The sequence below is a fragment of the Bos javanicus genome, chromosome 21 (assembly GCF_032452875.1).
Source record: "Bos javanicus breed banteng chromosome 21, ARS-OSU_banteng_1.0, whole genome shotgun sequence".
Classification (NCBI taxonomy): domain Eukaryota; kingdom Metazoa; phylum Chordata; class Mammalia; order Artiodactyla; family Bovidae; genus Bos; species Bos javanicus.
Genome location: NC_083888.1, coordinates 16,246,872 through 16,261,535, shown reverse-complemented (window position 1 = coordinate 16,261,535; position 14,664 = coordinate 16,246,872).

The following is a 14,664-nucleotide window of genomic DNA, read 5'->3' as shown; positions in this document are numbered from 1 at the left end:
CACCCCACGTCTCCAGCCCAGCACAGCCTGAGCAGAGCTAGTTCCACCACTGGGAGGGTGCAGGTGGGATCCCAAACCCTGGTCCAGGGATGGCAGATACCTCGTGGGTGCAGGCTAAGTTACTTCAGTCCTGTCCAACTCTGTGCAACTGTATGGATTTCAGCCTGCCAGGCTCCTCTGTCCATGGGATTCTCCAGGCAAGAATACTGGAGTGGGTTGCCATACTTTCCTCCAGGAGATCTTCCTGATCCAGGGAGCGAACCCGAGTCTCCTATGTCTAACCTGCGTTGGCAGGCAGGTTCTTTACCACTAGCACCACCAGGGGAATCCCAAAGAGAAAGGTACTTAGGTTCAGCTGAAGCACCAGCCTGCTCCACCCAGAGAAGGTCACTTGGTGAGAACCAAGGAGCCTGAACTGTTGGAGCGCATTCCCTGTGAATCATTGCTGGCTCTCTTTCACACTCTTATCAAATCTATAGTAAATTCAGTTGGCTCTACTTTAAAAGCATATCCAGAATTAGACCATTTCACCACCTCCATTGCTGCCACCCTGATTTAACCACTCTCATGATGGGAGTAAAGAAAGTAAAAGACCTTAACTGTAGGGGAAAAATAGTAGGACCCTCAGTGGGCAAAGGGCCCCAATGCCTCTCTGTCCTACACACCCTTTATGTGCCTGGGTTGCAACATAAAAATATTGCAGGCTGGCAGAAATAAAAACAAGAGAACACAGGAACTCCACTCCTGGATGTGTAGCCAAGAGAAATGAAAACATGTTCATGCACAAACTTGAACATGAGTGTTTACGGCAATGTCGTTCACAAGAGCCAAAACATAGAAACAACCCAAATGGTCACCAATTGATGCATTGATAAGCAAAGAATGGTACATCCATACAATGGAATAGTGTTCCTTAGTCACTAAGTCATCTCCGACTCTTTTGTAACCCCATGGACTGTAGCCCACCAGGCTCCTCTGTCCATGGGATTTCCCAGGCAAGAATACTGGAGTGGGTTGCAATTTCTTTTCCCAGGATATCTTCCCAACTCAGGAATCAAATCTGGGTCTCCTGCATTGCGGGCAGGTACTTTTACCACTGAGCCACCAGGGAAGCCCTACTGGAATATTATTCAACCCTAAAAAAGAAATGAGGGACGGATACATGTTGCAAGAGGGATGAAATCTAAAAACATTGTGCCATATTTGCATCAGGCACAGAAGGGCGAATATTACACGATTCCATGCATATGAAATGCCCCAGATAGGCAAATCCATGGAGGGGTACGTGGGAATGGAGAGTGACTGCTAACAGCTACAGGGTTTCTATTTGGGGTGATGAAAATGTTCTGGAATTAGGTAGGGGTAATATTTTCATTATTTTTAAATATACCAAAAACCATTGTATTGTTTTAGATGGATTTTATACCATGTGAATTCTGTCTCAATAAAAAAAAAATTAAGAGAAAAATAGAAGGAAAAGTTGTTGCCATCTGCTCCAGACCCTCCCACATCTCCCTGCCATCCTCACCGGCCCCCTCCATGGGCCCCTGGCACTACCCTTGCCCCACAGCTGGTTGGTAGGTAGCAAGACAGCACACACACAGCCGTTGCTATGGTGACATGTGACCGGTCCAAGCCTTGTTTCTGCTCCTCATCTCCAAAGCAGGTGGGCAGCTGTGCCCAGGACAAGCACAGATGCATTGATACCACATGGTAACATTGATCTTCATTTCTGCAGGGCATTGCCAGGGCACCGGGGTTTCCAATTGAACCATGGAGCTTCTGGAAACAGTAGCCTAAAAGGTTTCTCTGCCATCTGGTCTTTTAATGACCCTTCAGCTCAAAACCCCAAGGCTTCCAGAGAAGCAGTCTGGATTAAAATGCTACTTTTTCTTGCTGGAGCAGCTGCAGAAAGTTCTGAAGACACAGGCAACCTTTAGATTACTTCATTTCAGGAATAAGAATTCTTTGCCCCTGAGTAAGAACAACTCTTTATTTTTGTATCTGTGGTTTGCAGCTTGTTTAATTCTTTTTTTAGTTTTTTAAGGGAATTCCATATTGTTCTGGGGCTTCCCAGGTGGCACAGCGGTAAAGAATCTGCCTGCCAATGCAGGAGACACAGGAGATGCGAGTTCAATTCTTGGGTTGAGAAGATCCCCTGGAGGAGGAAATGGCAACCCACACCAGTATTCTTGCCTGGGAAATTCCACAGACAGAGGAGCCTGGGGAGCTACAGTCCATGAGGTCACAGAATCCAAAATGACTGAGCACACACACACACACACACACACCCCACTACTCTCCCTAACAACACCTGCTTTTCAATTCACTACATGGGGCAGGGGTCCAGACAAGGTGAGTGAGGCACAAAGGGAGCAGGTTTGTTTAGGATCAGCATCTCACAAAGAGTAGATCTTGCTCTCAGAGAGTATTGGAGTCAAAAGAATCCACACATTCTCAAGTCCAAACCCTTCACTTTACAAAGGAGAGAACTCAGGTTCAGGGGGTTAAGTGTCTGGTCTGCAGTCGCACAGCGGGACCCGAAATTCGGGTCTTCTACCCCAGCCAGGGGCCCCAGCTCAGCATCTCCAGAAATCAGCACATGCCACTTACGGTGATGCAACAGGAAGGACACCTGATCAAATTCTCGTCAAAATATTGACCTTGAATCTAAACATACAGGAATAACAAAACAGATCCAGGCTGACGGACAGTCTACAAGCCCAACGAACGGGACTGTCAAAAGAATCTCAAAATCCTGGAAGAAAGTTCTCCCCCAAAAAGAGGAAAGACAGTTCTAGAAAACAACAACAAAAAAAGGCAACTAAAGAGACATGATCACTAAATGCAGTGCATGGTTCTTGAGTGGACTCCAGACCAGGACTGAAAATCCCTGCAAAGAACAGAAAGAGAAAAGCAACTATGGTATATTAACACACACACGTGGAATGTAGAAACAGATGAGCCTGTCTCCAGGGCAGGAACAGAGACACAGACGCACCGAACAGACTGGACACTGGGGGCAGGGGAAGCGAGGGGAGGGCGGATGAACTGGGAGAGTAGCTCAGACAGACGGATACCACCGTGTATCACATCTACAGCTGGTGGGAAGCTGCTGTAGAACCCAGGCAGCCCAGCTCGGGGCTCTGTGATGACCTAGAGGGGCGGGAGGGGGCGGGAGAGGTATATGTACACAAATGACTGGTTCACACTGCTGTACAGCAGAAACTAACACAACATTGTAAAGCAACTCTACTGCAATAAAAAGAAGACCATACCTGGGATCACAGGGGCTATTTAAGTAGGGACCATATATTACATGGTGGTCGTTGAGTCACTAAGTCGTGTCTGACTTTCCACTCCATGGATTGTAGCCCGCCTGCCTCCTATGATTCTCCAGGCAAGAATACTGGAGCGGGTTGCTATTTCTTTCTCCAGGGGATCTTCCCAACCCAGGAATCAAACCAGAGTCTCCTGCATTGCAGGCAGAGTCTTTACCAACTGAGCTACAAATATTCAAGTATGGATACATTTTTTGAGGGTCACATTGATGTCGTGCTCGTGTGGGGAAATGTCTTCATTTTAGGAGACGCACGTTGAATCACTGGGAGGTGAAACAGCAGAATGTCTGCAAGTTACTTTAAAATGCTTCAACCAAAATGGGAGAGAGAGAAAGGAGATAAATGTAGTTAAATGTTAATAATCGACCGACTGGAGTGAAGAGTAAGCAGGTGTTCATCTTACTGCTTGTCTATAGGTTAGAATTTTTTAGAATACAAAACTAGGAGGTTGTAATTATGCTGCAATAAAAAATAACTGGGAGGATGGGAAATATGTAAACAAATAAGTCCTTTGACTACACAAAAGAGATTGGAGGAGCTCCTTTCCCTGATCACTTTATGACCAGGGTGTTCACATTGATTCAGGCTCAGACAGTTCTGGAAGGATGGAGGCAGGGCTGGCATGAAGGATCTTTCATGGTCTTCTCCAGATTGCAGATATATATATTTCTTTAATTTGGAAATCCCCAGAGTAGCAGGGACAACGTGTGTGATGCTTTAGTGGCTGCTGCCATCTCGTGGATCTCAGCGTCTTGGAGAGGCTGAAAGCCAGAACTTCAGGGTCACCTTATGCTAATGAGCTGCCCTCGTCCTCCCCGTGGTCTGGTGGCCGATGAGCTGGAAACTAAAGGTTTAAGCACTTCTGTTAACTTCCTTCCGGACTGAGCATCAGTGAGACACAGCCTCCATCCTTGAACCCACTCCCCAGATGCCCAGTGTCTTTTGCCTTTAAAATGACCAAGACTAACAGAATTGTCATTGACTTTACTGTATAAAACCAGAGCCAGGGAGCCAGTTAGTGGGATTTCACTGCCATTTGCACAAAAGATTGACTTGCTGGCATTGTTTTCTAGTTTGCAAAGACTACTCAGAATGATACCAGGCACTGTTGCTATCCTGATGCTGGAAAAGGTTGAAGGCAGGAGGAGAAGGGGATGACAGAGAATAAGATGGTTGGATGGCATCACTGACTCAATGGACATGAGTTTGAGCATTCTCCAAGATATAGCGAAGGACAGGGAAGCCCGATGTGCTGCACCCCATAGAGTCACAAAGAGTCAGACACAACTGAGCGACTGAGTGACAACAACTGTTGATACCACCTCTTCAAACCTCTTAACTAGTTCACAGACAAAACTCAGAAAGCAAGGCAGAGAAGGCTTCCTTGACTGAGAGATGACTACAAAAGGGAGAAGTGGTGGGCTGCCTTGGGGGGAAAAAGGAGTGTTAGGAGAAGCTGGAAATAAAAGTAGACTCTGGATTTTATTTGCAAGGCAGGATGGATATGGTGCGAGCTCTGAGGACTTTGGGGTTGGGCTGACTTGGGTGTGTATTTCAGTTTTGTGAGGCCACTTCCTGTTTGGGGCAGCTTGGAGATAGCACCTTCCTGAGGGTTAATTATCTACATGAGAATGATAACACACGGTTATTTAAAGGACTGAGGATGTTTTAGGCAGTGCTTCTCAAACTGAAGATCTGGGGGCTTAAAACAGGCACCCTGGGGCCCACCTCCATAGTTTCGGATTCACCAGGTCCCACGTGGCCCGAAAATGAGCATTTCTTTTTTCTTTCTTTTTTTTGGTGGGGGACATTAAACAACAGAAACTTACTTTCTCATTTCTGGAAGCTAGAAGTCCAAGATTAAGGTGTAAGAAGGAGTGGTTTCTTTTTTTTTTTTTTAATTTATTTTATTCAAATATAGCTTCCCAGGTGGTACTATAGTAAAGAATATCCTTGCCAATGCAGGAGACACAAGAGGTGGGTTTGATCCCTGGGTTGGGAAGATCCTCTGGAGGAGGAAATGGCAACTCAGTCCAGTATTCTTGCCTGGGAAATCCCATGGACAGAGGAGCCTGGGGGGCTACAGGCCACGGGGTCTCGATGAGTCAGACACGCATGTGCATCTTATAGTTGATTTACAATGTTGTATTAATTTCTTCTATACAGCAAAGTGAATCACTTAGACAGAAGCCCACCAGGCTCCCCTGTCCCTGGGATTCTTCAGGCAAGAACACTGGAGTGGGTTGCCATTTCCTTCTCCAGTGCATGAAAGTGAAAAGTGAAAGTGAGGTCACTCAGTTGTGTCCGACTCTAGCGACCCCATGGACTGCAGCCCACCAGGCTCCTCTGTCCATGGAATTTTCTAGGCAAAAGTACTGGAGGGGGGTGCCATTGCCTTCTCCATAGCAATACAGCAAAGTGAATCACTTATACATATATATATACATTCTTTTTCATAATCTTTCCCATTATGGTTTATCATAGAATGTTGAATATAGCTCCCTGTGCTGTACAGTAGGATCTTGTTTTTGATCCATTCTATCAATGGTACTTTGCATCTGCTAATCCCAAATTCCAGTCCATCCCTCTCCCATCCCCCACCCTTCAGTCACCACAAGTCTGTGCTCTGTGTCCATGAGTCTGTTTCGTAGATAAGTTCATTTGGATCATATTTTAGATTCCGTATATAAGGAATATCATGTGATGTTTGTCTTCCTCTTTCTGACTTACTTCACTTAGTATGATCATCTCTAGGTCCATGGATTGCCAAAAATGGCATTATTTCATCATTTTTTATGACTGAGCAGTCCGAATGTGCATTTCTATCTATGTCCCAGGTGATGCTGATGTTGTTGATCTTGGTAGCATAGTTTGGGAACCAATATTTAAAGGATTAATCATCACAAAAATCAGGCAAGCACCTAGTAGGTAGCTAACAGGCAATAGAATGTCTGCCTGACACCTCGCCCCACTCCACACTACATAGCCTTGTTCCAGTGGTGACGCATGCATTTCTGAGACCGAGGGTGTCTTCAAGAGCATGCAGCAAAGTTCTTCCTAAATGTACTTCACAGCATCTGTGAATGGATTTGTTGAGGTTTCGTCATTAAGTCGTGACCACCAGGTTCCTCTGTCCATGGAATTTTCCAGTCAAGAATACTGGCGTGGGTTGACATTCCCTTCTCCAGGGTATCTTCTCAACCCAGGGATCGAACCCATGCCTCCTGCATTGGCAGGAAGATTCTTTACCAGTGAACCACCAGGGAAGCCCATTTGTTTTATTGACCTGCCCTAAAGGGTCGTCCCACCAGCTCTCAGGACCCAGGCTCACTGCCTCTCTGGTCACAACCATCAAAAGAATCACCAGCAAAATACCTAATAGAGGAGACTATTTCAAGAGCAGTGTGTGTGGAAAAGACCTGAAGGTTCAGTTCTTCCACAAACCTAACCAATAATAGGTGAAGCTGCCCAAAAAACTATTTAAAGCAAGCCCCATCTTCAGCCACCTTGGTGGGATTCTAGCCTTCAGCTCAAAGGGAGATACAGATCCAAGCAGGTTTATACAGATCGGGCTACACTGGAAAACTCACATCTTGAATAAAAAAATCAGTTCTATGAAAGACTAAAAGCAGACAATAATCAAACACAGCCTCCAAGCGCAGGTGATGAGTAAATTCTATGTGTTCATTAAAGGTTTAAAACAGAAGATCTCAACCCTCATTGCACATTAGATTTAACAGAGGAGCTTTTAAAAATATTAGTGCCAGAGCCCCCCCACCCCAGAGACGCTGGTTTAATTAGTCTGGGGTGGGGCGCCAGGTAAGGTATTCTTTTAAAAGCTCCCACAGTGATCGTAGTGTGCAGTCAGGAATAGAAGCCACTGTTTTAATATTAGGCAGACACTGCAGAGAATGTGCACATTAGCTAAATAATGCAAATATCACCTAAGCCAGGAGTTTCCAACCCGACATGATTGTGAGAAACACCTGAGGTTGTTTTTTTGAACTTCAGATCCCTGGTCTCACTCTTAGTCTACTGAATCAGTCTTCCACAACAAGGCCAGAACTCAGCATTTTTTCAAAGCTCCCTGCTTCTTTGCAATAGTCAGCCCGTGAACTGTGATAACATTTTTTTCCTGCTAGGGGTGCATGTCAGCCTCCACTGGGGCTCAACCCAAGTGAACTAAGTCAGCATGGGGGCTGAGAAATCAGTATTCTAGAAATTCCTCTTCTCTGTGATTTAGCTGTGCCCCCTGTTAATATCATTAACCAGAGTTAGGACAGTTAAAATAATAAACATATTCTGGGGGCTACTGTGTCTGTTAGCTACTGCTGCATAACAAAAGATCCCAAAAGTTGCTGTCTGAAAAACAGTATCTGTTCTCTCACAGTTTCTGTAGGTCAGGAATGCAAGTGTGACTTAGCTGGGCCCTCTGGGTCTGGGTCTCTCCCATGCTGCATTGAAGGTACCACCGGGGTTGCACTCATCGGTAAGTCAGCCGGCAGGTGGATCTGCTTCCAAACTCACATAAGTGATTGGTGGCAGGATTCTGTTCCTCTCAAGCTCTTGGATTGAGGGCCTCTGTTCCATACTGGCTGTTGCCTGGAGGCCTTCTCCTGATCCTTGCCGCATGGAGCTGGTAAACAGAGCGAGCAACCGGAGGGCCAGAGAGAGAGAGAGAGCTAACAATAGGAAAGTCGTGGCTGTTGTGATCTAATCACAGAGGGGGTACTCCATCACCTTTGCAGTGCTGTTTATTAGATCAAGTCACTGTGCAACACGAGATGCCACTGCACACCTATTAGAATGTCCAAACTCCAGAACACGGGCAGCATGAAATGCTGGTGACACTGTGGAGCAGCAGGAACGTCCCCTTGCTGCCGGTGAGAACACAAAACGGTACAGCCACTTTGGAAGACAGCTTTCGTCTTCTTGTAAAACTAAACATCCTCTTACCATATGATCCAGCAATCGCTCTCCTTGGCATTCTTCCCAAGAAGTTGAAAGCATATGTTCACACAAAAACCTGCACACAGATGTTTATAGCAGCTTTATTCATAATTGTCAAAACTTGGAAGCAACCAAGACATCCTTCAGTAGGTGAATGGATTAAAGAAAAAAAAAACCGTGATACACGTAGAGAATGAAATAGTATTCAATACCGAAAAGAAATGAGCCATCAGGATATGAACAGACGAGGAGGAAACCTTAAGTTCATATTACTAAGTGAAAGAAGTCTATCTGAAAAGGCTACGTACTGTATTATTCTAACTATAAGACACTCCGGAAAAAAGCAAAATTATGGAGACTGTAAAAAGGTCCTTTCAGTGGTTGTGAGGGGTTAGAAGGAAGGGAGAGATGAATAGGTGTTGCACAGATGATTTTTAGGGCGGTGTAAATGCTGTGTGTGCAGGATTTCCCTGGTGGTCCAGTGGTTAAGACTCTGTGCTCCCAATGCCGGGGGCCTGGGTTCGACCCCTGGTCAGGGAACTAAGATCCTGCTTGCTGCAACTAAAATCCAGCACAACCGAAAAAAAGAAATCCCCTGTCTGCTACTATAATGATGGTTACGTATCATTAAGTAGTTGTCCAAACCCACAGAACATACAACACTAAGAGTGAACTCATGCAAACTATGGACTTTGGGTGACAATGATACGTCAGTGCAAGTACATAAATTGTGACAAAGACACCACTCTGGTGGGGGACGTTGCATTGGTGAGGGTGTCTATGGACATTTCTGCACCTCCCTCTCAGCTTTTCTGAGACCTTAAAGCTACTCTTAGGGACTTCCCTGGTGGTCCAGCGGCTGACTCCACTCCCCCAGTGTAGGGGGCCTGAGTTTCACCCCCGATCAGGTAACGAGAACCCACACGCCACAACTAAATCCTGGCGCAGCCGAACAACTGAAAATTTAAAAACGACTCTTAACTGCTGCTAAGTCACTTCAGTCGTGTCTGACTCTGTGCGACCCCAGAGACGGCAGCCCACCAGGCTCCCCCGTCCCTGGGATTGTCCAGGCAAGAACACTGGAGTGGGTTGCCATTGCCTTTTCCAATTCGTGAAAGTGAAGTCGCTCAGTCGTGCCTGACTCTTAGTGACCCCATGGACTGCAGCCTTCCAGGCTCCTCCATCCATGGGATTTTCCAGGCAAGAGTACTGGAGTGGGGTGCCATTGCCTTCTCCGAAACGACTCTTAAATATTTATTTAAAAAGGATCTTCCCAGGTGGTGCTAGTGGTAAAGAACCCGCCTGCCAGTGCAGAAGATGTAAGAGACTCGAATTTGACCCCCGTGTCAGGAAGATCCCCTGGAGGAGGGCATGGCAACCCACTCCAGTATTCTTGCCTGGATAATCCCATGGACAGAGGAGCCTGGTGGGCTACAGTCCATGGGGTCTCAAAGAGTCAGACACGACTGAAGCGACTGAGCACACACGTTTTTTAAAAGTCTTTAAAAATGTTTTAAAGCAAGTCAGTAGGCCAGGCCACCTTCAGAGGATGGAGGTCAGTGGGACCACTGTGGCAATCGACGTGACACAGCTACCATGTACCGAGCGCTCACCAGACCCCTTCCAGGACTCTGCACACCTACCTCGTGGAACCCTTAGAACACGGTGAAGAGGGAAAGCTACAGCCAAGCGGGGCAGGAAGTGTCCCTGAAGCCACGTGGCTGGCAGGCACAGAGCTGGGATGCCAGGCCCCCGCCCATGCCGTGTGCCCCCCGCCCCTGACTCCTCATCAGGAGCAGCTCCATACAGATCCTGCTTCACCCACGCATGGGCAGCCACAGGGAGGAATGCGGGGGACAACTGACAGTGCGTGTCGCAGGGGGCCGTGATCCAGTCGTCCAGATGGGGCAGGGACATGGCTCCCTTAGCCGGGCCACAGTCGGGAGGTGGCCGCTCACAGCCAGGCCCAACTCTTCGCCTCCCAAAGGGGACTGTGAACACCGCCTCCCGACCTGCCCCCTCCCACCTCCGCCCAGCAGAGGCCGGAAGCACCATCCCAATTAGCATCAAGAATATTCATGGACTGCTTCTGCCACCCGACTGTTTCTTAGGAGCCTTGAATGAGCTGGATTAATAAACTATCTTTCATTTGCCATCCATCCTTTGGCATGAATTTTGCATTAGGCTGAATTCAGCTTGGTTCCAGCTGACACCATTCTCTCTAAGACAATGTGCTCCACTCCAGGACATGGGTGTGTTTACAGGAGGATGCTACGAGGGGTGGTACAGGGGTTCCCAGGGCCTCTTCAGAGCATTTTTATGAACACGTGGGCCCTCCGTGCTTAGCAATTAAGACTGATGCAGACCCTCTGGGATTTATGTTGTTAATAAAGTGGGCGCCTTTCTCTTCGCATTAGAGGAAATGACTAGGGTTTCTGCTGAGTGTCTGGCTTGGGTCGGCACTGGGGAAGACTGCCCCCCACCCCCTGGAGGAGAATGAAGGGTCAGAAGTGGCCTTGTGAGAGGGGAGAGGCCACAGACACAGTGTCCTCAGGCTGTGGGCCCCACTGGGCTTCAGTGACCTCCACGTGGGCCTAAAGTCAGATCAGTGGGCTCCAGGAGGCCCTTGGGGGTTGTAATGCATGAATCTGACCCCTGAGCTCAGAGCAGAGAGCTGCCTACCTGGGGGTCCCTGTATCTATCACTGAGGGCCTGGGAAGGGGGACCCCTCAACCACCGACATGCATACCATGACTGATGACCATTCACTCAACAGGCTGCGCTGACCACACAGGTTTCATGGGGAGGACGGCAGCCCCCTTGGGCTCTGGCGCAGCCCTGGGGTGGGCTGGGACGCTGCAGCTCCAACGCGCTCCAGCTGATGCTGCTGATCCACGGACCACACTTTGAGTAACCGAGGCCAGTTCAGAAGTTACCAGATGACGCAGTGACTGGCCACTCTTGTGGGTGATGGGAACACAGGCATGGCACTGCCAGGGTGCCCAAGGCGCTGCCCCACAGTGCCCTCCTGCCCTGAAAACAGCATTTGTTTCTCTTCTTAATATTTATTTATTCATTTATTTGGCTGTGCCAGGTCTTAGTTGCTGCATGTGAACTCTTAATTGTTACATGTGGGATCTAGTTCCCTGACCAGGGATCAAACCCCAGCCCCCTGCTCTGGGAGCACTCTCGGCCACTGTACCACCAGGGAAGTTCCCGACAGCATCCATTTCCGAGCAGGAGTGAAAGTGAGAAGAAGACAGAAGGTGTCTAGAGAACAATCCCCTTTCCATCCTGACTTCCACCATCAGCTCAGTGACTCCAGGCAGGTCTCCCCAGCAAATGTCCCAGCTGCCACAACAGGCTGGGTACAAACTAATGGGAAAAAATATATATGAGAGGGTTTAGAAAAGCATAAAACTGAGACATAATACAAGGTCAAAGAACCACAACCTAGCTCGGATGTTTAGGGCAATGAGCGGGTCGTCACGCCCATCAGTGACCCCGAGAAGCCCCCTACACTTGCCAAGGAGCCATGCTGTATACACAGCTTGTGATGTCATCAAAGTGGTCATCCCAGAGACAAGAGGCTTTCAAAAGGGATGCCTGATTGCCTCCTAGGCCTTCAACTCCTAACTGCTGTGTTTATTCTTTTAATCCTTCAGCCCCTGAAGAGGTTATGGGGAAAACATGTCATTTTCATGGGTCCTTCCCCAGAGGCTCAGATGGTAAAGAAACCACCGCAATGCAAGAGAGGCAGAGACAGAGAGGCAAAGTTTGATCCCTGGGTCGGGAAGATCCCCTGGAGAAGGAAGTGGCAACCCACTCCAGTATTTTTGCCTGGAGAATCCCATGGACAGAGGAGCCTGGCGAGCTACAGTTCATGGGGTCACAAAAAGTCAAACGTGCCTTAGCAACTAAACCACAAACAGCATGTCCTTTGTGGGTAGTGAGGCAAATATGTATGCGTACTGTCCGCATTTGATGGATAAGGAAACAGAGGGTGAGGAACACAGTTGAGGAGTGAGACCGGACGGAGGGCCATGGATCTAGGAATATCTGGGTGTACCCAGAAATGGGGCTTCCCCAGTGGCTCTGTGGTAAAGAATCCGCTTGCAAGGCAGGAGGCATGGGTTCAGTCCCTGGGTCGGGAAGATCCCCTGGAGGAGGTTGTGGCAACCCCCTCCAGTATTCTTGTCTGGAGAATCCCATGGACAGAGAAGCCTGGTCGGCTGCAGTCCATAGAGTTGTAAAGAGTCAAACCCTACCCTCAGGAAACATAAAACTGAATGTAGACATAAGTTACACTAAAAAATTGCAAGAAATGCCAGAATATGCCAAATGCCAAGTGAGATTTCTGGTTGCTCAGCCCCCAGGAGTCCCATGAAAGAGACGTTCCGGGGCTCAGAGGCAAGAAAGGGTTTCTGACCTGTGACTGTGGTCGAGGGGGAGAAGCAGCAGGTGTAGGTGGTGACGATAGCTGCGGGCCATGGCTCTGAGCTGCAGCACACAGCACTGCTCAACCAGCAGGGCTGGGCCGTGGGGCACCAGGTGGCAGCAGGAGTCGGGCCACACTGCCCCCTAGCGGTCACCTGAGGACTGGCACTGAATACTGCAGACGCCCGGGCAGCCACTCCCTTGATGTGCCTGGAGCTTGGAGGCATCCTACAGGGAAAGATTTGAGCCTGTCTCCCATATGGGGTTCAGACCTCTACAGAGCTTCTTCTGGGCTGCGGGTCCCCCTAGGTGAGGCTGACCTCTCGACTCAAGGCAGAAGGGAATTCAGGTGCCCGAGATGTCCAGCTGAGAGCAGGGCGGGGACTCTGGAATGGGCAGGCCAGGTGCAGAGAGGCTGGCCAGATGATCACAGTCCCCACCTGTCTGCCAGTCTGGGGAAAAGAAGACTGGGTTTTGAGGAAAGGACTCAGCTGCTAGACACTCACACACCCCTCCACACACCTGCACACAGACATCCTGATGGGAACTCTGGTGCAATCGGTTAGTACATTCAGCTGTTAAACAAAATGTTGGTGATTCAAGCCCACCCAGGGACGGTGGGATGTGATTTTGGCTTCCCTGGTGGCTCAATTGGTAAAGAATCTGCCTACAATGCCAGAGATCCAGATTCGATCACTGGGTCAGGAAGATCCCCTGGAGAAGGAAATGGCATCCTGTTCCAGTATTCTTGCCTGGAGAAGCCCATGGACAGAGGAGCCTGGTGGACTCCATCCATGGGGTCGCAAAGAGTCAGACACGACTGAGCAACTAACACTATGGTAAATTAACACCAAGAGACATAAGCTCTTTCTCCATCTTCCAGTGAGCCCACTTCAGCAGGAGGGAGGGCTAGACAGAGCCCAGGGTGGGACCCGAGGTCTGCAGGCAAGGGGCAGATGATCAACTTCTGGGGACTCTGTTTAAGCCCAGGACACACCTGTGCCAAGCTACCACCTACCTGTGTCACCACCTGTGCCAACCTATACCTACACACCCACCACAGCTATGTCAACTCACTAACCTCCAGTGATACTGAAGAGTACAGCCAGTTACCTTCCTGCTTACAAAGGAGAAAATCTTAAAGACCACCATCCAGTGCCTGGGGCCACTAATTTAATTTAATTAATTTTAGCAAAGCCAAAACCCACACTGTCAAGCAGTTCCATGTCTTCCCAATAAGCATCTGAACCAGCATTCAGGAGTGAACACTAATGGAGAAAATAAATTACACTGTTAGAATCCTGATGGGGGAAAAAAAAACATATAGCTTGAACATGCCTGAGGCTTAAATGGGTAGCAAACTAGTTAAATTACATTCCTGCAGGTCAACTCAGGGCATCCTAAAAACTGCAAACTCGAGGTATTCAGGGAAGTTCTAATGCAAATCAGCTCCCAACCTGCTGCCCTGCTTCCACGTTTATTTCTATTAGCACTGCCTTGGCTGTGTTGGAAGTTAAATGGCCAGAGGAGACATAGTTAAATTCTTATCCCACAGCCAAGAAGGGCGGAAAACTTTCCCTGACAGCCAAACGCAAAGTGATCTTCCATTTTCCTAGTGAGAATATGTTATTTAAAAAAAGTGTGGGGGTCAACCTGAAAACCCAAACTTTCTAGGGATGTGGAATGAGTCAAATGTCAGTTTATAAACAGTTTATTTATTCACTTATGTGCTAAATGTCCTGCCTGGCGTAACTTGAGTTTTTACATCAAGTATTATCACTTAAGTCTGCAGTGGGAGCCATGGCTCATTCATGGCCCCTCGCCCATCCGCCAATCACAGCTTCTCTATAATCACTTATACTTGGGGTTGATGCTGCCTTTCTTAGGTCCTGCAACTGAAGGAAGTGCACCAAAAATGCAAAACTTAAGCTAGATT